The following is a 22,872-nucleotide window of genomic DNA, read 5'->3' on the forward strand; positions in this document are numbered from 1 at the left end:
AATACACTGCAAAAGTAGGAGTCGCAACTGGACTTTGATTCAAAATATTTCAGATTTTTGACTGATTTATTTGTATTTGTTCATTTAAAAGGAGCTTTTTATGCCAGTGTTGTAGGAAGAGAACTGCACTACACCATAAATACAAATACACCTTGGTATTCAGGACCTTTAGTGTAACTCTTACTATTTTACACAATTTTTCAAAATGTGTTGAAAAATGTATAGCAACAATTCGAAACTGAAATTTCGAAATCTACAATTAAAAGCGTTATTTAATTCAAAATCAAGATTAAACAAATGATTCCGCTGCGATAAACCTTTGACCCGATGTCAGAAAATGTTGAAATTGATAAATAAATACCTTCAGACCTTCTCAGTAAATAAATTTTACGAAATCAAATGAAATATTACAAATTCCAGCCGTTGTCACTCATGTAGATACTTAAGTGCTTTTGCAGTGTAACACAGTGTCTTAATCCGGGACCAGTCGAATGAATATTAAATTATTATTATTGATTCATAGTTACTGAATTATGTCGTAATGTATTTATTTAGTCTTTTATGCAACCAATTTCCTTATTTACTTGGAAAGGCAATACATTTTTCTCATTGTTCCATAAGAAGGATCTAAAATGATGAAGTAATATCAATCCTGGACCTTTTTAACCAATATTTCTGCTCGTTTTATTTATTTTTTTGTTCCCGTGAGTGTTTAAACTTTTGAAAATGAGGAGACCGTTCTGAAATAGAGGTGGGCGATACCTCAAAAATGTGTAATATATTGCAGTTGTTGTTTTGGAGATGTGCAGAATTACAATATCCAGTACTTTGCAATCAAATTGATTTAAAATGACTCGAAAAGAGCGAAAATGAAGATTTGAAGTGGTATTTCTGCATTTTTGTGGTTAATTTTTTGCGCCATTCACGTTTTGTGCAATATTTGAGAGTCATTAAAGACATAAAGTCACATTTTAGCACATTAATGATGCACAGTGAAAACACTGCCTATATATATATATATATATATAACGAATGTTTAAAAAAAAGCCAATTATATACCGTATTTTCCGGAGTATAAGTCGCACCAGCCAAAATATGCATAATAGAGGAGAAAAAAACATATATAAGTTGCACTGGAGTATGAAATGCGGTTGCAAGTGTGAAAATAACAAATAATATCACATATAAATCGCTCTGGAGTATAAGTATATAAGTGTAAATATAAGTATAAGTTGCACCCCGGCCAAAACTATAAAAAAAGGTGCGACTATAGTCCGGAAAATACGGTATTCATTTTTGTCAATATCGCCCAGCTCAATGTCGATAGAGCATCTTTATCGATCAAAATGGCTTCTCTTCGTTACTGTATTTTTGTTTTCTTCTCGTTTACTCAAAGAAGTATACTTTGTGCTCACACTTTAAGTAATAATTCCACGTAAAGTTTTATAAATGATCCGGGTATGATAAAGGGTCCGTGTTTGTGTGCGCATTAAGTTATTTTGACTCAGTAGTCCATGGTTACACTTTTGAATATGAAGTTACTGCTATTTCATTCTGATTTAATTCTGTTTTTCTAAACCAAATCCAGATTAAACATGTTAGATTTTCACTTTTAATTGAAAATGTAGTTTTAATACAAGTAAAATTACATACCTTTTGCTTTGTAATACTGATTTTCTTTTATTGATAACGTTTTATTATAGATTTATTTATTTATTTTTTTAAAATAAGTCTGGACCCATATTCTTTTTCATATCTTTATTTTAGTTTTAACCTGACGACACAAAGTTATTGGTGCAACAGTATTTTGTAAAAAGTGCACGGCAAAAAGGGAAATGTACGGAAGCCCTGAGCGGCAAAGAAAATAAAAATAAAATGGCAAAAATTTTGCAATCCTTTTTTAATTTTTTTTTTTTGTGTGTGCCTCTCAGGGCTTCCATACTATAATTATTTTACTTCTTCAAATTAATTTATGATCTGGGCCTGACTTCCAAAACTACTCATATCAAGTCACTTTAACTATTTTATTATTATTATTTTCACGTTTGTATGGTTTTTATGGCTTCTTTTTCCCTTATTATTGTTACTGTTACCCACGATGCATCTCTTCCCAGTTTGGGGTTTTATCTGTACATAAAACGGTGCACATTTTTTACCCGGTACGACGTGCAATTCTCTTAAAGGGACGCTTTTTGCATCTCTGGAGCTTTATGGTTGTTTTTCTAATGTGAAAATGTTTGAAATGTGTTTATGGTTTTTCGGCTTTTACTGGACAGTCCGACGGAATGTGTGTACAGAAAATTCGGACGTGAAGTTTACAATTTGTCGAAAAACGATGGCACGACGCAACTCCCATGGGCATTTTAGAAAGTTTGATCGTTTGCTGGGGGCTAATCAGCTTTGCGTGATGAGGAGAAGTCACTTAATTTACAATATATTACTTTAGAAAAAAACAAAAATTCATTAAAGAAATGGTAAAATTCTAGGTTTTAAATGTGCTTTGGGACTAAAAAAAATAGCGTCATGGTAGCGCCGATGTCAACTAAAACTTTAAACGGTAAGTGGCTCGAAACTGACAGATCGTTTTGTTAATTGATTAGTCTAGTGATTATTCTTTTTGATTAATCTAATACTGTATTTTAACGCAAAAAAAAATAATCAAGATTTTTTACAAAATTTGACTCGGATGAATCTGAAGTGAAGCCGTTTCCAGGATCCCGGTGATGCACATTTATGGGCACAAGAACGTTTTCATCAAATACACAAAATGTACACATTTTCTGCATCTTTTTCATGAAATTTATGAAAGTGATTTTCCGACTGCTAAATTAGCTGACGATTATTTAAACGGTCAATTTGTCGCGTTTAATCACTTGACCCAAGCTGCACTTTCAATACCAATTTAAAAAAGATTTAAAAAGTGCTGTGTATTTATGTTAAGATTAATCCCCCTTTCTGCTGTTGCGCATAAATATTTGTCAAATAGATAAATTGACCAAACAAGACTTTAGCCTTTTATCTCTTGATATTTTAATTACTGTATTTGATAAAGTTAAAGGGATAGAATAGGGGGGAAAAATTTCAGCATTTCTAAAAATATAATACTTAATACTTACTTAAATATAATAAAAGAACACAAAAAATGAAATGAAAAATGAAACGAAAAGAAAATGATTACACAGAATTGGATCAAAACTCTAATAATGACTTCTGAAATGTGCCGACGTCTTGTAAATTTCACGTCCAAATGTTTTCATCTCCAAATGTCATGCGGCTTTATATATCATGTGTTGCCTTCTGTTTTTGTTTTGTCTGAAATTGTGGTCTGTGAATACTTCCTGTTGACATGCTGCTCCTGATCGTTCGACCTGAGAGTAAAACGATGATGTCTTTTTAAACCAAACTGGTATTTTTGAGTCTTTATTTACTAGAAAAAGAAAATAAATAACAAGCCAATAAACCACAGGTGAATTTCAAGTCAAAATAATTGACGGTGAGTTCCAATTTTATTGTTTATCACGACACACACAAAAGCAGAATGGTATAATCCTGTTGCATTTGACGCCGACGCACGATATAAACAGAAAATAACCAGTTCTCGCCAAAAGCTGACTCAATCTAGTGACAAACCGCTGTATTTCCAGTGACGACAACTTTATTTGTTGAGCCGACGGACTTGCTAACAAAGCTAGCTAGCGCACGTTAGCATCGGCTGTTTCTTGGTTGCGAAGCACGGCACTCGCATCAAGACCATAAATATATGTATTTCCAGCTCATAATGCGTCCAATATTATCCAAACCCAACGCATTTTATAAAGAGACGTGAAAATGTGGCATAACTTTTGGGCTGCGGCGAAAAAGGCAATGACAAATGATTGACGCAGACGGAGCCGACTAGCAAGGACTGGACTGCGATAACGTTGGACATTTAAAAAAATGGAAAAACTGACTTTTACCCATGGACAAATTTAAGGACAGACTCTAGGACAGATGGGACAGATACTCGGGGGGGACATATTTTTAGACCATAAAACGCAAACAAGAAAAAAATACATTTAAAATCAAATTTGAATAAAATTACAAAATAGTGTAGGGGTGGAAAAGAAAAGAAGGTTAAAGCACATTAAGTCCAAAATAGATTCCCATTTAGTCCATTGTCTGCGAAATTTAGCCACAATTTTGCCTTCTGCTCTCTGGTTTTGTTCTGTTTATGCTTGAATATAAAATGTTAAAAAATAAATAAAAACGTAGCATAGTGCAGAAGTGAAATAAATGCAGAAAAAGATTAAGAGAAATTGTGTCTTGTTAAAACCCAAGCTTTCTGCCAAGTCTGCAAGTGCCACAAATCACTGAGAACTGCCTCATCAAGATGTCAGTCGAACAAGTCAGGTAGGATTTAGATTTTATTTATGAAGAAAAGATTAGGTATTGTTGGAGAGATAACTCCGGACTGCAAGGTGCTAGTTCTGGGAGTGCCTGCCAGAGCACTACTTAAGGCCAGGAAGGTTCATCGGAAAAGACGAGAAGATACGAAGTGCTTTTGGTAGCTTTATTTAGGCTCACAATTACACACAGACAATACAATACATACATATTTCTCCGCTTATATACCTCGCCACAGGATCAAAGGAACAAAGGCGGAATGTAGCTGCAATGTAGTGTCAAGGAACATCCCGCCGGTGACAGCATAGGGCACTCGGTGATGCAGGAGGAAAGAGTAAATGGGGGAAAGCAGGGATGTCATAAGACACCCTGTGGTGCCGGAGCGCCTCTAGTGGTCATCACATGAACCACAAGAGCATAGAAACACAGGGGCCACAGGACACTTTTGTACTGTTATGTTTGAGAGTCAGGACTTCTGTGGTTTAATCATCAAAAATCACAACTTTTCTTTTTGAACAAGTATTGATACTATTGGAAAAAAAAGAATGATCTTGAGCTTTATCTAGGGTGACCAGACGTCCCCTTGTACCTGGGACAGTTCCAGCTTTGAGCCTCAGCAGATGTTTCCAAAACTATTGATTTATCTCAGTTTTATACAAGATATGTCCCAGTTGTCCCGGTTTTTGACCACTTTGAGACCTGCCAACAATAAAGAGGGGAATATATTGTTGTTTCTTTGTCCAAAATAGAGAAAATCTGGCGTTAAAATCACCAGAAAACAAAAAATGCCCCTATTTCCACTGATAAAAGTCTCCATGAATCGACCAAGTACATAATCTTTATACCCGCATTTTTTCTAATTATTTTAGTACCCGAACCCAGGTACGTCCCAGATTTGTATTATTATTTTGAAAATCTGGTCATCCTACCTTTAACATAACTAGAATAAGACCACCATTTTCAATTAAAAAAAAAAAAACTGTTTAAAATCCTGACCTAAAAACATTTTAGGTCAGAAAGAATCGGTATTGAGAACAGTAGTAGTATTTTTTATTTTTTTTACATTATAAAGACTTAACTTTTTGTTTTGTTATTGGAATAGAATATTGCCAGGATCATAGTAACAAGTGAAAGCGATTCGGAAATATATGCACCAACCACGTTTGTACCACCACGAGAAGAAGACCGAGTACAAACACACACCAAGTGGAACAATGATCATGGAAGAGCAGGCGCTTCTGTCGTGTCACTCTTGGTCGAGTTTTTTGAAGTAACACTGAGGATGAAGTTGGTCGGTACGCCTCTCCTCACCAGTTCCTCTTTTAACTGAAATACAGAAACTTTGGGTCTCCATGCTACGACTGAAACTTAAACGGACATAAATGAAAAATCTGCCACGTCAAAACACAAAGTACTCAAGATGTGAGAAAAGTATTCATTTATTTATTATAATTGTACCATTTTGTAAAGAAACATTCCTTAATAAACGGTCTTACCTGTATTAGAGTGACCTTCATATCTTCTTCGGACAAAAGGCCAAAAGAGGAAATACGCACTTTCATAAAAGCTGCAAAGTAATAAGCACATTGCAATGTGCTTATAATATGGTTAAACGGGCAAAATCAGTTCAATTCCTTTACATTTAATCATGGGAATTTCTAAAATATACAGAAAATACATGTTCTTGTTTTATGCACCATTTTGAAGTATTTTTCTGGCGCAAAACATATTTGTTTTAAACTCTTCATTTCTATAGCAACGGTCCTAATTTACACATCTACTACTACTACATTGAGCATGCTGTATATTACTTTTCTCTTTAAACATGAGCACAGCATTTAACTGCAAATTAGGGATGTCAAGATTATTAGCTTAATCGTTAATTGTGATTATTCAGGTCTCAATATGATAGTAAGAACCAAAAAAAACCAATCGTGATCATTTTCGAAGGAAAATTAAGTTGTGTTGTTTTCTATTTTAGGTCTTTTTGTAAAAAAACTTAATTTTATCTAACTTTTTTTGGTCACATCTAACTTTATAATGTAAAGCCAATCACAAACTTGAACAGTAACACGTCGGACCACGGGAACGGAATAAAATTAAAGATTTCACTGTTGTCACATTCTCAATAATAGTGAATTATCGTGAATAATTGTAAAATCGTGATGGTTTTTTCACAATAATCATAACGCTAAAATGTGATATCGTTACATCCCTACAGCTGATAAACCCGAGCAAACAGAGCAAACATAGAACTCGAGTCAAGCAGCCCTCCTCCACCCCAGCACCACCTTTCCAGAGTTACATTTTTCTTTTCGGTTTTATTTTCACCACCAGTATTCATTATTTATTGTTCATCGTCTCTCCAGGTTGACACATCTCATGGCGAACCAAAGCTACAACTGACGGAGAACGCTTCTAACCATTTCTGACAAATTTAAGTCATGAAAATGTTGTGAAGCTAACAACTAGCTAGCATGATTGACTCAAACAGGGGAATGACATGGCCTTAATTGTTATATTTATGACTGACTTATGTTTTATTTTACAGAATGAGATGAGCTGAGGCTAGTAGGGAATACTTTTTTATTTTTTTTAAATCCTTTGTAGCTTAAATGCTAACCAATTAGCTCTTTTCCGAACCTTAAATCCTTTCCCAATTTCAACCATAACCCTAAACTTTGAATGGCCAATCACCTCCAGACCTGACATTCAAGCATTATCATATTAGTTAAATGAACCTTTTAAATGTTCACAGTCATTCAGCCAGCCACAAAAAATAACAAAAAAAAATAGTTATGCCACAATACCTTTAATACTTTGTCCGGATTTCCCAGTTGTCGTTTCAAGAACCGCAGGTGAAGACGAGGTGTTGGGTGGAGTTGTCGTGTTCCGTGAAGTACTCTGAGTCGTCTCGTTGAGAACGGGCTCGGTGGCAGTGCTTGTAGTAATACCAGTATACATAGGTGTTGTCCCATTGGTAGTTGGAGGTAAAGTCGCAGTAGTGTTGGTAGTGCTGGTAGTAGTTGGTGACAAAGTAGCATTAGTAGAAGTATTTGTAATGGGTTTTGTAATGTTTGGAGTAGTATTTAGACATGTAGTTGTGGAGGTATCAGTTGTTGTGCCATTGGAAATTGGATAGATAGAAGTCAGTGAAGTCGTCATTGAAGTATTAGTTGCAGTAGTAGTAGTTGAAGTAGCGTTGGTTGGTGTAACACTAATGGATGTAGTATTGTACAGAATGGTTGTGGTATTTGGTTGTGTATTGGATATATCAGGTGTTGTTTCATTGGTAATTGTATGAATACTAGAAGCCAGAGTAGTAGCTGTGGTTGTAGTAGTAGTAGTAGGAGGAGTAGCTGTAGTTGTAGTAGGAGTAGTAGTAGTAGGAGTATTAGTTGTAGTAGGAGTTGTCGTGGTAGGAGTGGTAGTAGGAGTAGGAGGAGTAGTAGTAGGAGTGGTAGTAGTAGGAGTAGTAGCGGTAGTAGGAGTAGAAGGAGTAGTAGTAGGAGTGGTAGTAGTAGGAGTAGTAGTGGTGGTAGTAGGAGTAGTCGTAGTGGTAGTAGGAGTAGTAGTGGTAGTAGGAGTAGTAGGAGTAATAGTGGTAGTAGGAGTAGTAGTGGTAGGAGTAGTAGTGGTGGTAGTAGTAGGAGTAGTAGTGGTAGGCGAAGTAGTAGGAGGAGGAGTAGTAGTAGGAGTGGGAGTAGCAGTAGTAGGCATAGTAGCTGTAGTTTTAGTAGTAGTAGTAGGAGTAGAAGTAGTAGTAGTGGTAGTAGTAGTAGTAGTAGCAGTAGTAGTAGGAGGAGTAGTAGTAGCTGTAGTTGTAATAGTAGGAGTAGTAGCTGTAGTTGTAGTAGTAGGAGTGGTAGTAGGAGTAGTAGTAGGAGTAGGAGGAGTAGTAGTAGTAGGAGTGGTAGGAGTAGGAGTGGTAGTAGGAGTAGTAGTGGTAGTAGTAGTAGTAGTAGTAGTAGTGGTAGTAGTAGGAGTAGCAGTGGTAGTAGTAGTAGTAGTAGGAGTAGTAGTAAGAGTAGTAGTAGTGGAGGTCTGGCGGTGTATGTGAACACGAGCTGGTCCAAACCCGAACACTGCACAGTGAGGGAGCAGCTATGTAACAAGGATATTGAACTATTGGCTATTGGAATGAGGCCATATTATCTGCCCCGGGAGTTCTCACATGTGATTTTGATTGCAGTCTATGTGGCCCCGTCTGCCAATGCTGAAAATGCTTGTGAAGCACTGCTCTCCTGCACTTGTAGGCTGCAAACACAGCATCCACAGGCTCTCTTCCTCATCTCTGGTGACTTTAACCACGCTTCTCCCTCTTCTGTTCTACCAACATACACCCAGTATGTTACCTGCCCCACCAGAGAGAATAGAACATTGGACTTGTTTTTTTGCCAACACCAAGGAGGCTTATTCTTCTTCCCCCCTCCCTCCCCTGGGCAGCTCGGACCACAACCTTGTACATCTGAGGCCTGTGTATGAACCCATCGTGCGCAGGCAGCCTGTGGTGTCCCGTGAGGTGAGGATGTGGTCTGCTGAGAGCGAGGAGGCTCTGAGGGACTGCTTCAGCACCACTGTCTGGACTGAGCTTTATGACCCACATGGGAAGGACATCAACACCATCACAGAGTGCATCACGGACTACATCAACTTCTGTTTAGAGAACATTGTTCCCTCCCGGACGGTGCGGTGTTTTCCAAACAACAAGCCATGGATTAACCGTGAACTGAAGGCTCTGCTGAAGGAGAAGAAGAGAGCCTTCAGGTCAGGGAACAAGGAGGAGCTGAGGACTGTGCAGAAGGAGCTGAGGAGGAAGATCAGGCAGGCTGAGGCCGGCTACAAGAGGAGGATGGAGGAGCAGCTGCAGCAAAAGAACATTCAGGGAGTGTGGAGGAGCCTGAAAACCATCTCGGGCTTCAAAATCCCCCCTGCCCAGACAGAGGGGGATCTACAGTGAGTGAATGATTTAAATGCTCACTTCTTGAGGTTTGATCGGTCACCCGCCCCTCCCCCTGCACAGCTGCATGCTCCCTCTTCCACAGCTGGACAATGCCCTGCATCTGTTCCTCTTCGCTTATCTGCCCCGGACCATCAGCTCCCCACTTCGCCTGGACTCACCCATCCCCCCAGCACACGGTCCCCCTGCCAACCACTGACTGTCACAGCAGCACAGGTGAGGAGTGAGCTGAAGAGGATTAAAGTGAGGAAGGCAGCAGGACCTGATGGCATCAGCCCCAGGCTCCTTAAGTCCTGCTCAGATGAACTGTGTGGAGTTATGGAGCATGTCTTCAACATGAGCCTGAAGCTGAGGGTGGTACCACAGGTCTGGAAGACCTCCTGTCTGGTACCTGTGCCTAAGACACAGGTACCAGACAGGAGGCCAAAGACCTCAATAGCTTCAGGCCAGTGGCTCTCACGTCCCACCTGATGAAGACACTGGAGCGGCTAGTCCTGGACCACCTCCGCTCCACCGTGAGCTCAGCCATGGACCCGCTGCAGTTTGCATATCGGTCTGGCATCGGAGTGGAGGACGCCGTCATCTCCCTGCTGCACCGCTCTCTCTCTCACCTGGAAAAGCCTGGCAGCTCTGTGAGGATTCTGTTCTTCGATCTTTCCAGCGCCTTCAACACCATCCAGCCGCTGCTCCTGAGGGACAAGCTGGAGACGGCTGGTGTGGAGTATGACCTGGCAGAGTGGATCCTGGACCACCTCACAGACCGACCCCAGTTTGTGAGAGCCCGGAACTGTGTGTCTGACACTCGGACCTGCAGTGTGGGGGCGCCCCAGGGCACTGTCCTCGCGCCCTTTCTCTTCACCCTTTACACTGCAGACTTCAGACATGACACAGACAGCTGTGTCCTGCAGAAGTTCTCTGACGACTCTGCCATCATCGGACTCATCACGGACGACGATGACGCTGAGTACAGAGGACTGGCGCAGGACTTTGTGGACTGGTGTCAGCGGAACCACCTCCTCATCAACGCGGAGAAGACCAAGGAGATGGTGGTGGATTTCCGCAGACGCCACCCCACTGCCCCCTCACCAGTGAACATCCAGGGACGGGACATTGAGAGAGTGGACTCATACAAGTACCTGGGTGTTCATCTGAACCACAAACTGGACTGGACTCATAACACAGACGCACTGTACAGGAAGAGCCAGAGTCGGCTCTACCTCCTGAGGAGACTCAGGTCTTCAGGAGTGACAGGGCCACTCCTGAAGACCTTCTACGACTCTGTGGTGGCATCAGCTCCTGTAGGTGTGGCCTGCTGGAGCAGCAGCATCACAGAGAGGGAGAGGAAGAGGCTGGACAGAGTCATCAAGAAGTCCAGCTCCGTCCTGGGCTGTGCTCTGGACTCAGGAGGTGGGGGACAGAAGGGTCCTGGCTAGATTCACATCTATGCTGGACCATGAGTGTCACCCCCTGCAGGACACTCTCTCCGCTCTGGAGAGCAGCTTCAGTGAGAGACTGATCCACCCTTGATGTGTGAAGGAAAGGTTCCGTAGGTCTTTCCTTCCTGCTGCTGTCAGACTTTATAACAAAAACTGTTAGTACTGAACACTCACAATACTGACCTAACCTAATACTGATGTGCAATTCTGTCATATGTGCAATTGCTGTTGGAATTCATGTGCAATTCATGTGCAATTACTGTGAAATTCATGTGCAATCTATGTTCTGTCGTGACACATATTCATGTGCAATTAGTCGTGATCACATGCAATGGTATTTATGTATTTATTTATTCATTCATTTGTCTATGGGTGTTTTTATTTATTTATAGGAGATCTTCTACTGAAAGTGTTTTTCAGACTTCCTATAAGTGATCTGTTCTTCTGTATCTACCTCTGTATCTACCTGCGTTGCACCAATGAAATTTCCCCATGTGGGACAATAAAGGAATATCTTATCTTATCTTATCTTAGTAGGAGGAGTAGTGGTAGGAGTAGTAGTGGTAGGAGTAGGAGTGGTAGTAGAAGGAGTAGTAGTGGTAGGAGTAGCAGTGGGAGTAGTAGGAGTAAGAGTAGTAGTAGTAGGAAGAGTAGTGGTAGTAGTAGGAGTAGTAGTGGTAGGAGTAGTAGTGGTAGTAGAAGGAGTAGTAGTGGTAGGAGTAGCAGTGGTAGTAGTAGTAGTAGTAGTGGTAGTAGTAGGAGTAGTAGTAGGAGTAGTAGTAGTAGGAGGAGTAGTGGTAGGAGTAGTAGTGGTAGTAGTAGGAGTAGCAGTGGTAGTAGTAGGAGTAGTAGTAGTAGGAGTAGTAGTGGTAGTAGTAGGAATAGGAGTAGTAGTGGTAGTAGTAGGAATAGTAGTGGTAGTAGGAGTAGCAGTAGGAGTAGTAGTGGTAGTAGTAGGAGTAGTAGTAGTAGGAGTAGTAGTGGTAGGAGTAGTAGTGGTAGGAGTAGTGGTAGGAGTAGTAGTGGTAGGAGTAGTAATGGTAGGAGTAGTAGTGGTAGTAGAAGGAGTAGTAGTGGTAGGAGTAGGAGTAGCAGTGGTAGTAGTAGTAGGAGTAGTAGTAGGAGTAGTAGCAGTAGTAGTAGTAGTAGTAGTAGGAGTAGCAGTGGTAGTAGTAGGAGTGGCAGTGGTAGTAGTAGGAGTAGTAGCAGTAGTAGTAGTAGTAGTAGTAGTAGTAGTAGTAGTAGTAGTAGTTGACATAGTGGCTATATAAGCTGTCAACAAAAAGACAAACAGTATTATTAACCAATTAAAATCCACGTCTAATCTACAACACATGATCTGAGTTACCGTCTCCCACTATCAACAGCACACATCGAACTACTGAGTGGTATTCAATAGATCTGTGGAAGTAAACACATAAATGGTGAGACAATTTAGCTAAACTAGTTTTTGACCATTTAGGCTATAATTAAGAATAGCAAAAAAGCGATAAGTTCTTCCAATCCAATCCAATCTACTTTATTTATATAGCACGATTTATACAACCAGAGGGTTCCAAAGTGCTTCACAGCAAGGTAAAAGACTACAGAGGCATAAATAGGAAAAAAGTAATAAAATAAGATATAAAAACAAAATCAAATAGAAAATTAAATCAGACAAACACACCAAAATCAATGGAATAAAAATAAAATAAATATAAGGTGCTGCCCTCCCAACACATATAAAACATACAATCAACACACTACATGGAGTTAAAAGCCAGAGAAAACAGATGGTTTTAAGAAGCGATTTAAAAAGAGGCAGTGAGGAGGCTTTTCTTATGGGGAGTGGCAGTTTGTTCCACAGGTTTGGAGCTGCCACTGCAAAGGCTCGTTCACCTCTGACCTTTAGCCCGTGGCACTGCCAGGAGTAGCTGGTCAGCTGACCTGAGGGAACGGCTGGGAGTGTAGGGGTGTAGCAGCTCGGAGAGGTAAGGAGGGGCAAGACCATTTAAGGCTTTAAAAGTAAATAAAAGAGTTTCAAAATTAATCCTAAAATGAACGGGCAGCCAGTGGAGTGAAGCTAAAATAGGCGAAACATGCTCATATTTTCTTGTTTCAGTTAAAAGACGGGCAGCAGCATTTTGGACCAGTTGGAGACGAGCAATTGAGGACCCACTAACCCCAATATAGACCCACTAACCCCCATATAGACCCACTAACCCCCAGATAGACCCACTAACCCCCATGTAGAGAGCATTGCAGTAATCCAGCCGAGTGGTGACAAAGGCCTGGATTACGGTTTCAAAATGTTGTCTCTGAAGGACTGGTTTTATTTTTGCCAGCTGCCTCAACTGGAAGAAGCTTGACTTCACCACAGCTTTTATCTGGCTGTCCAGTTTAAGGTCTGGGTCCACTTTCACCCCCAGATTGCTTCTTTATTCTTGCAAACGACTGGAGGAAGGTCAGACCAGACCAGGGTGAATGTCAAAGCTCCAGAAGTGATGTTTGTCAAACTGTACATTCACTGACGCCTGTTCTACTGGACCGCCCTTTGACTCTCGTAGGAAAGCGTCAGACTTCATGCAGGGCTGGTTACCATGTGACCTACTGTGTCTGCTGAAGCGCAACATTTATCATACTTACTCATATTCAAGTGATAATAACTGGCTGCGGAGTGTTAGCTTTATGTCCTATTGGAACTATGTTTGTTTATACATTGTTATCAACATAATCACAGCTGATGATGATTATTGTCGCTCTGCTTGTATTGTTGTTAGTCCATTATTATGTGTGGGAATTGTTTCTAAATGTATGTTTATCTGTTTTGTTTACAGAACCACACACACACACACATACACACACATACACACACACACACACACACATACACACACATACATATATACACACACACAGACAGTGTGGATGAAAAAAACATTCGTACCACTCACATATTCATACTAAATTGAAAAATAATAAAGACGAAAAATAGTATTTACTTTATGAATGCTCGGGCCACAAAGCACAAAGGGTAGGTCGCCTTGTCGTCTGAAGCTTTGGGGTTCCACATCAGTTTGAAGCGTCCCTTGGCTATCAAATCCGTTTCCGTATAAACTCCGGATGGACCACTGAACAGCAGACCTGAAACCCTTCAAAACGAACAAGTCAGAGGTTTTAAATGCGTCACTACAATGATCTTCAAAGCAAGTTTTGTTACAGAAATGGTGAAATTGGAAAAAATAGATACACTTTCAGTCAAAAAAGTCACACTGGGATTCAATTAAGCAAACACAATAAGTCTGAGCGTTCTACTAGCTTCTCATATCTGAACAATGTGGAAAGACAAATCCCGTGGTCATAGAGAAGATGTCAATTTGTCGTTTCTCGGACTTGGTTTAATATGCGCACAGGGAAAGGAATCTTGATTTCCAAACATCATTATCGTGTAGCTTGCAGTAGGCTTTATAAACGTGTGCCTTACGTGACTCGAGACGCTTCTGCGTGGACGGTGAAGATTGTAGAAGTGGACAGGGCTTTCACGTGGAACCGCTTTCCGGGTTCGGGAGTTGGTCTGACAAAGCGCGGAATGAAAACTCCTTCACTGCAGGACGGTAAAGCTGGCAACACTTAAATGCAAAAAGCAAAAAGACTATTACCACCTCAGACAGACCAGCATTATCAGTGGTTCCATCTTACCCAATATAGCGAATTGGAAGGGCACGGAGCTGATGTGGTCACTGGGGCCCTTTTTCTCCACCGTTTTTCCATCGTTCTGGCTTAAAACAAGGTTATTTCTGGGGTGATCCTCCATCATCAGCTCCACCACGTACAGCCCTTCTTCTGCTTCGTTGTAGAATCTTAAATCGCAGTTCTGAGCGCACAAAAAAGTAACTTGTTTTTCACCTCTTTAAGACTCACTCAAGCACAGCGCCTTTTAAGTGCGTTTCCCACCTGAGTGACCTTGAGGAAAAGTGGGGGGTCACAGGGGTCACACTCGTACGGAGGTTTGCCGTATCTGCACACCACCTCATCTCCGTCCAGGTCAAAGGTCAACGGGTGAACGTCCGCCCCGCAGTTTGACGCAACTCTGAGGAAAAAAGGTGCCTGAGCCAAGTAAGATCTAAATGTGCAGCTCGAGCATTTGCACATAGGCCGTTTTGGATCAGGGAAACGGTTCTTTTGTAGTTGATTGTGATCATTGGCTACTTGGTGCACAGAAAGTGAATGGAATGATGACGTTCGATCGTTTCTCTGTCGAGCGTTGTGCCTCACCTCAGAGGGGACATGATGGACATGCGGGGGGGAGTTGACTCTGAGAAAGCGACGCGACACGGGGTCAAATCGCTTTCTCAGCTCCTCCTCAGCGAAGGCCTTTATGGGCACGTTACCGCTGCCGTACGGACCGTCCGTCCACTCGACCAAGCGCTCTGTGATCCTGCAAACAAATTAAACTAAATGTAACACTGAGGTAGATATTTATACCCATTACAGAAACTTTCCACATGGACGTTTGTCATTGTCATGGATTGCATTTCTTACATGGAATCTGGTAAGCAGTGTGACAGCAACTATAGAAAAAAAGGATGTCCATGACTTCCTTCTGAACAGCATGAGCAATGGAGGTATCCTTGACCTGTTAATGCGCTATCTAAAAGCTGCTGGTCGAACGTTTGTGCAGAACTGGCCTCGTGGCTGGACTTCTGTGGTGCTAGAGGTGCATCAGACCTGGAGGTCTCCCCAACCCGCCTGCTCCGGGACTGCAGTAACCAACACATCAGGGAACATTGAACATTTGGGATTATAAGTCCTCGACACATCAAATAGTAGTTGAGAGCGGCACTGAACTGCAAATGGCTCATAACAAGGAGAAAAATCGCAGCCATTTCCACACATCATCAGGTGCTAGGATACTGCAGTGAGCTTTAAAAATGTATTTGTTCAGACATATTGACAATGTTTTGATCCCAGGTAGACCTCCCTGAGATTTCACTTTGCTGCTGCTTTCACATTTACCTGCCTTCTGCTCACTGAGTGGTTGGTGTGTCCAAATGAACCACGGGAGACGTACACACAACAGTTATACATTGTACAAAGTGGTTTTATCTTTACCTAAGTCAATATGTAAACTTTCGTGATGTAGTCTAAAGATACTGGTTCATCAGGTTATGAAGCACTACAAAAGCATTTCTTCTTTGAAATCTTTCTCTCAAATACACTGGGATGGAGCAATTTAAACCCCCCAAAAGATGAATCCATTGCTTTTACAAAGAAAGCAATGCCTTTCAAATGATGGACTAATGATGTCAGTTGTTGCTTATTGACACCAAAATATATATTTAGTTGTGTCCACACAGTGTGTTTTGTATCTTTTTGTTTGTTTGTTCCTAGTCTCACCAAGAAGAAGTACTCTCAGTGGTAGCGGTGAAGCTGCGGACATGGGGATGGAGTTTCATGGGGATTTGTTCATTCTGGCCCCAAAAGGACCTGTTTGAAGATGACTGGATTGATATCGTGGCGCGTGTCTACTGGTTCAAGGCACGCTACTGCAGGTACAGACTGCCACTCTTTGTTCTCTGACTTTAAGTAAGGTTTTTGCTTTACATACTTGACTTACCTTGTGACGTTTTGTGGTTTGTTATCAGGGAGACATGGAGTTGGCTTCAGAGAGCTACGATGTGTGCCTCAGCTGGCTTCAGACTAAACCAAAGGCATCAGAAGGATGCGTGCCACCCTGATGACGTTTGATTGTTTATCTTTTATGTCGAGCGTTGTGTCTCACCTCAGAGGGGACATGATGGTGGCCCACGGGGGGACGTCGACTCGTCCCGTGTCGATGGGCTGTCTCAGCTCCACCTCAGTGATGGCCTCTATGGGCACGTTACCGCTGCCGTATGGGCTGCTCGCCCAGTCGTCTGAGCGGTCTGTGATCCTGCAAACAAATTCAACTAAATATAACAACAGTCAGGCTCACTGCAAATGTGGGCCATGTTCGTTTCAAGTGGAGGTGTCACATGGAGATTATGATGTCTGAGATATTCTAATGCCTATATAACCTTGGTATAATCGAATACATATTGTAGTCAAACGCTGCGCTGAGGTCCAACAGAACCAGGACTGAGACCAGTCCATCATCAGCAGCTAATAACAAATCATTTGTGACTTTAACTGGTGCAGTTTCAGTGCTATGGTGGGCTCTGAACCCTGCTGTGGTGGGCTCTGAACCCTGCTGTGGTGGGCTCTGAACCCTGCTGTGGTGGGCTCTGAACCTGTGGTGGGCTCTGAACCCTGCTGTGGTGGGCTCTGAACCCTGCTGTGGTGGGCTCTGAACCCTGCTGTGGTGGGCTCTGAACCCTGCTGTGGTGGGCTCTAAACCCTGCTGTGGCTGCTGTGGTGGGCTCTAAACCCTGCTGTGGCTGCTGTGGTGGGCTCTGAACCCTGACTGGAAAACTTCAAATAAGTGATTGTCCTGTAGGTGGCGACAAAGCTGTTTTTCTACAACCGTTTCGAGGATTTTAGAGACAAAGGGAAGATTTGAAATAGGTCTGTAGTTTACCAATAGGTCGGGATCTAGATTAGGCTTTTTCAGAAGAGGTTTAATGACTGCATGTTTGAAGGACTGTGGAACATAGCCACTTTCGAGTGAAGTATTTATTATATTAAGAATAGGGTCTATAATTAGGGGGAGAATGTCTTTGAGGAGTCTGCTTGGAATGGGGTCTAGGACACAGGTTGAGCTTTTAGAGGACATAATGGCTGAAGTTATCTCTGCTTGATCAACAGCTGTGAACCTTTCTAAGTTTACAGGTGGATTTATATGGGACGTTAGATTTACAGCTTGGACTAGTTCAGGGCTAGTCAAGTCGTCAGAGCTGAGTGTAGCTGGGAGTGAGGGCTCTACTGCGCTGTGACAGTTTGTTAGCCTGGCTACAGTGCTGAGATCTAGTCTTATTTTTATTAACTTATTAGCTATGACATTTCCAAGTCCCTATGAACATTGTTTAATCTGTTTTTCATTGTCGTCCCCCAGGGCGACTACTGTTGGGATTTTGGGCGTTACAAAAATAAATTGAATTGAACATCTATTAAATTTGAATATTATCTTGTTTGGGCCTTAGGCAGAGCCTGCTTATAGGACAGTAGGCAGCTTTTCCACGCTTTTAGGGATTATTCCATGTGGGAAGACTCTTTGTTTATGTGAACGCAGTTCTTGGTTGTACCATGGGGAGGCGCGCTTTGGCCCAATGACCTGTTTTAACGGAGCTGCAGCATCAAGAGCAGACTTCAGGGAATTCATGGTCAAGTTGACAAATTGATCACTTAAACTGGGACTAAAACTGTTCTCAGCAGGATCACATGACATGTCACTGAATATTATTCATTTGAATTTTGAGATAGATTTTTCAGATATTGTCCTTTTCATTATAACTTTATTCTGTGGGGCTGGATAATCTTTAAGAATAAACTGAAAGGTAATTAGGAAATGATCTGACAATATAGGGTTTTGAGGGAGGACAATGAGGTCACTAATCTCTATTCCATACGTTAGGACAAGATCCAGAGTGTTCTTATGAGTGTGAGTCGCTTTATTTACTTTTTGAGCAAAACCGATGCTGTCCAACAGGGCACTGAAGGCATTACTGAGAGAGTCATCACTCACGTTCACGTGGATATTAAAGTCTCCAGCTATGACCACTCTGTCCCAGGCTAACACAAAATTTAGTTCGTAGTATTAAACTCTGAATAGGGACCAGGAGGTCTTAACTATGAACAAAACTCCTTTTTGGTTTCTCATATTTGGACACGTGATTGACACATGAGGCTTTCAAATGAGTGAAATGCATTGTTAATTTTAGGACTCGTGAGTCGGCTTGAGTGTGAGATCACTGCCACACCACCACCTCGGCCTGTGCTCCGGGAGCTCTGAAAGTTAATATGGGTGGGTAGGGTTAACATGGGTGGGTGGGGTTAACATGGGTGGGTGACGTTAACATGGGTGGGTGGAGTTAACATGGGTGGGTGGGGTTAACATGGGTGGGTGGAGTTAACATGGGTGGGTGGGGTTAACATGGGTGGGTGGAGTTAACATGGGTGGGTGGGGTTAACATGGGTGGGTGGAGTTAACATGGGTGGGTGGGGTGGACTCATTTAGTCTGACATAATCATCTTGTTGAAGCCAAGTTTCAGTTAGTTAGAAGATCTATGTTATAGTCACTAATTATTTCATTAACTAAAAGCGATTTAGATGAAATTGACGTAATCTTTAGCAGTCCACAGTTTTTATTTATTTGTTTATTTGTATCATTTGTGAGTGTTATTTTTCTTAAGTTATTTGGTCTGACGCCTGAAATAGTTTTTCTGAGATGACACTTTTTGGCATTATTTGCACGAGGGACACGAGGGGACACAGTCTCTATCTGTCTTGCATCTGAACACTTCACATGTGACAGAGCGGGCGAGAGTTCAGCGACAGAGGAGCGTCTTACACTGCTGCTCTGCCCCTGGCGCTCATCCCTGGGTGGTCACTTCAATTAGTTTTTTTTAATCGTTTCGGATCGTCCAACTGAAAAGTTTGTGTCTCTATCAGAGCCTGCATGATTCAGCAGATGTTTATTTGTCCTCTCTTTTTTGGACGTGGATAACCATGCTTTTCTCTGTCTTCATTAGACCACTTTTTTATTGTTCAAGAACTTACCACATCTTGTACGGCGCATTGTTCTGAGACTCCAGAGTTTTGACGGTCTCGTATTGACACATCTGACCTTTCACATTCGAGGTTCGGTCCACAAACTCGGAACGCGCGGCGGTCTCTTTGCCACAGTCGCCGCTGAAGCATTTGAAATGGTGAACATCGCACAGTAAAGCGGTGATCTTGTAACGCATTTCAATCTGCAGCAAAGAAGACAACAAGGGAAATAGAGTTTGTGGAGTTGTTTAGAAGTGACACAGAGGAAGAAGAATTCAGTGGATTTAGTGATTTGGGGTAAAACTGATGCTTTGGTAAACTTGTTAGCATGTTCTTTATGCTATAGTTATCTGAATAACTGTTCATATGTTACGTTAACATACCAGACACTTACCACAGTTCTGTCTGTGCCTCATGTAGCTGAAGGTGTTAGCGTTAGCATGCGTACACCTATTCACCATGTTCTCTCATCTGTTATTATTTTAAACTGCAGGTCAAACTTCAGGATGAAATATATGTTCTTGGATTTTATCAAATACATTTCCCCCGAAAATGTGACTTATACTCCAGTGTGACATATGTGTTTTTATTATTTTTTTCTTCTCTATTATGTATTTTTTGGGCTGGTGCGACTTATACTCCGGAAAACACGGTAAACATCAAATATCAGTAATAAGACAAAATATTATGAACAAGGATTTGTACACATTCTACGCTGGTGTTACTGGCCCAGCCCCCTTCAACCGGTCCCTGGGCAAAACAATCTGATTGTACCGGTCCTTTCGGGGGAAAAGGACAGCTGAATTAAACCATTAAAGAACTAACATGGAAATAGTTAATGATCTTTAAACTGACTTTTGAACAAAAATGATTCGTTCCTCAGGATTTTGGTGCCACCCTTTTGTCTCCCAAAGTATGGCATTAAAAATACCCAGCAGTCATTGTTTTATGGCCCAGAATTACTATGGAAAAATGTGCATTCTAACAACAGTATCGACTCTCCACAGATCTGGCCGGCAGCTTGGACCTGTGATTCCATCTGCATGTTTGAGTGCACAGCGTGTCGTGCAGGGGTGTCCAAACCTTTTTCACAGAGGGACGCATTTTGAAACCACAAACAACAATAATTCAAAATGTTGCATTTGACATTGTTTCGATGAGCATCCACACCTCAGACTTGGAACATTACTATTAGGTTGGTTTAACATCAAAATGCTTTTCCCCCCCCAATTTTACAGTAAAAAGTACAATTTTTTGATGTTTGGACCAACTTAGCAGGAGCCGAGGACCATCATATATACGTCTGAAGGTTGCATTTTGCCCCCGGGCCGTAGTTTGGACGTGCTTGGTGTAGTCGTGTTTTGTGACGATTTTTTTTTAATAATTGATCAAAATAACTGTTCAACATGTTTGACTTTTGGTGTTAACGTTCCAAAATGAGTAAGAACTGTATTGTGTGTAATTCTACCCTCTAAATAACTTAAAACGTGTGTGTGAATCTTTGTTTAAAGCCATTAAAAGCACCACTTTAGCTGTAAAGTATTCACAGGAGGTTTAAAGATCGCGATGATGCTAGTTCATTACCATAGTTAACGGTTTCATTTGTGAATTAAGTCATTCTCATTCCCGATAAACAAGTGTGAACTGATGCGTGAATATCTCAGCAGTAGAATGGACGTCCCCTTATTATAAAACGTTACCCTCAATATTAATCAATTTAGTCTTTTTGAACTATATTTTGCACAGTCACTTTTGACGTGTGCAATACAAGAAAGCAAACGACGACAAAAGGCTTAAACTAGGACTAAACTCGACCTGAACTAGACCTAAATCTGGACTAAACCAAGACTAAACACCAGCACTAAACCAGGACTAAGAGCTGCTGTTTATGCTGTTAATGTTTAAACCTAAACTCAACCTGAACTAGACCCAAATCTGGACTAAACCAAGACTAAACACCAGCACTAAACCAGGACTAAGAGCTGCTGTTTATGCTGTTAATGTTTAAACCTAAACTCGACCTGAACTAGACCCAAATCTGGACTAAACCAAGACTAAACACCAGCACTAAACCAGGACTAAGAGCTGCTGTTTATGCTGTTAATGTTTAAACCTAAACTCAACCTGAACTAGACCCAAATCTGGACTAAACCAAGACTAAACACCAGCACTAAACCAGGACTAAGCACTGCTCGAATGTTTAAACCTAAACTCAGAGCGCTAGTAAATCACGACATTGTACGGTGTAAGAATATTGCATACGTGTTATTTTTCAGCTTGACAATAATGAATGAAAATATACAATACATACCGTGCTCCCAGTGTCTTTTGGGTAGTAGGTTAAAGTCATGCCCAGATATGGAGAAGCCTCTGAAGTGTGAAAAATAAACCCAAAAAGCAACAAAAACAGCGTGTCCATGTTGGTAGAACCTGCACTTGTCGTTTCCATCGTCATATAGTTTGTCACATTCCAGTAAAATTGGGAAAGTCTGAGCAGGTTTGTACGGTTTGACAGACTACATTTTTGAGAAGGTATAGATTGCTGAACCATAGATACACGGCACTGCAAAAAAGCGAAACATTCTTTTTCTTCTTCTATTACTTGAAATCAGAATGTTTTGGTCAGTTTTATGTATACATTTCTTTTTTTTTTTTTTTTTTTTTTAGGGGGGCAAATGCCTGACTGACTTTTATTTTGTTCGTTTTTGGGTAACTATTTTTAATTTATTTTTTATTTATCAAATCAAATCAACTTATTTTTGTAAGGCCCAAAATCACAACAACAGTTGCCTCTGAGGGCCACAGGGAGAAATGAATCAACAATGTCTGTGGTGGAGATGAAGTCAGACAATGTCTGTGGTGGAGATGAAGTCAGACAATGTCTGTGGTGGCGAGGGAGTCAGACAATGTCTGTGGTGGCGAGGGACGATGTCCCAGGGTCCTCTGTCCTTAGACTCTCCTTCTCGGCCAGGAAAAACTACAAAAAAAACCTCTTTGGGAAAAAAGCGTAGAAACCTGGAGGAGTTCCAGTGAAGGAGAGATCCGACTCTCACAGACGGACAGACGGACACAAGGAGACTGGAGCTGGACCCACTCTTCAGGCAGAAGAGGGACCGTCTGAGTCGAGCTGGACCCACTCTTCAGGCAGATGAGGGACCGTCTGAGTCGAGCTGGACCCACTCTTCAGGCAGAAGAGGGACCGTCTGAGTCGAGCTGGACCCACTCTTCAGGCAGAAGAGGGACCGTCGGAGGCGAGCTGGACCCACTCTTCAGGCAGATGAGGGGCCGACTGAGGCAAACTGGACCCACTCTTCAGGCAGATGAGGGACCGACTGAGGCGAACTGGACCCACTCTTCAGGCAGATGAGGGACCAACTGAGGGGAACTGGACCCACTCTTCAGGCAGATGAGGGACCAACTGAGGCGAA

The 22,872-nt window shown here is 41.6% G+C and overlaps 1 long non-coding RNA gene across 1 annotated transcript; it reads right to left on the reverse strand.

Annotated features, from left to right (window-relative positions):
* Positions 1-5,572: 5,572 nt before the first annotated feature.
* Positions 5,573-7,449, reverse strand: LOC140371407 (uncharacterized). Its single transcript, XR_011928465.1, has 3 exons — positions 7,194-7,449; positions 5,880-5,950; positions 5,573-5,709 (listed from the first exon to the last, which is right to left on the reverse strand). It is a non-coding gene; the product is annotated as an uncharacterized lncRNA (long non-coding RNA).
* Between the last annotated feature and the right edge of the window lie 15,423 nt (positions 7,450-22,872).

Source organism: Eucyclogobius newberryi, unplaced genomic scaffold (genome assembly GCF_026437365.1).
Source record: "Eucyclogobius newberryi isolate DKJ021-1_F unplaced genomic scaffold, fEucNew1.0.hap1 SCAF_22, whole genome shotgun sequence".
In the NCBI taxonomy this organism is placed as follows: Eukaryota; Metazoa; Chordata; class Actinopteri; order Gobiiformes; family Gobiidae; genus Eucyclogobius; species Eucyclogobius newberryi.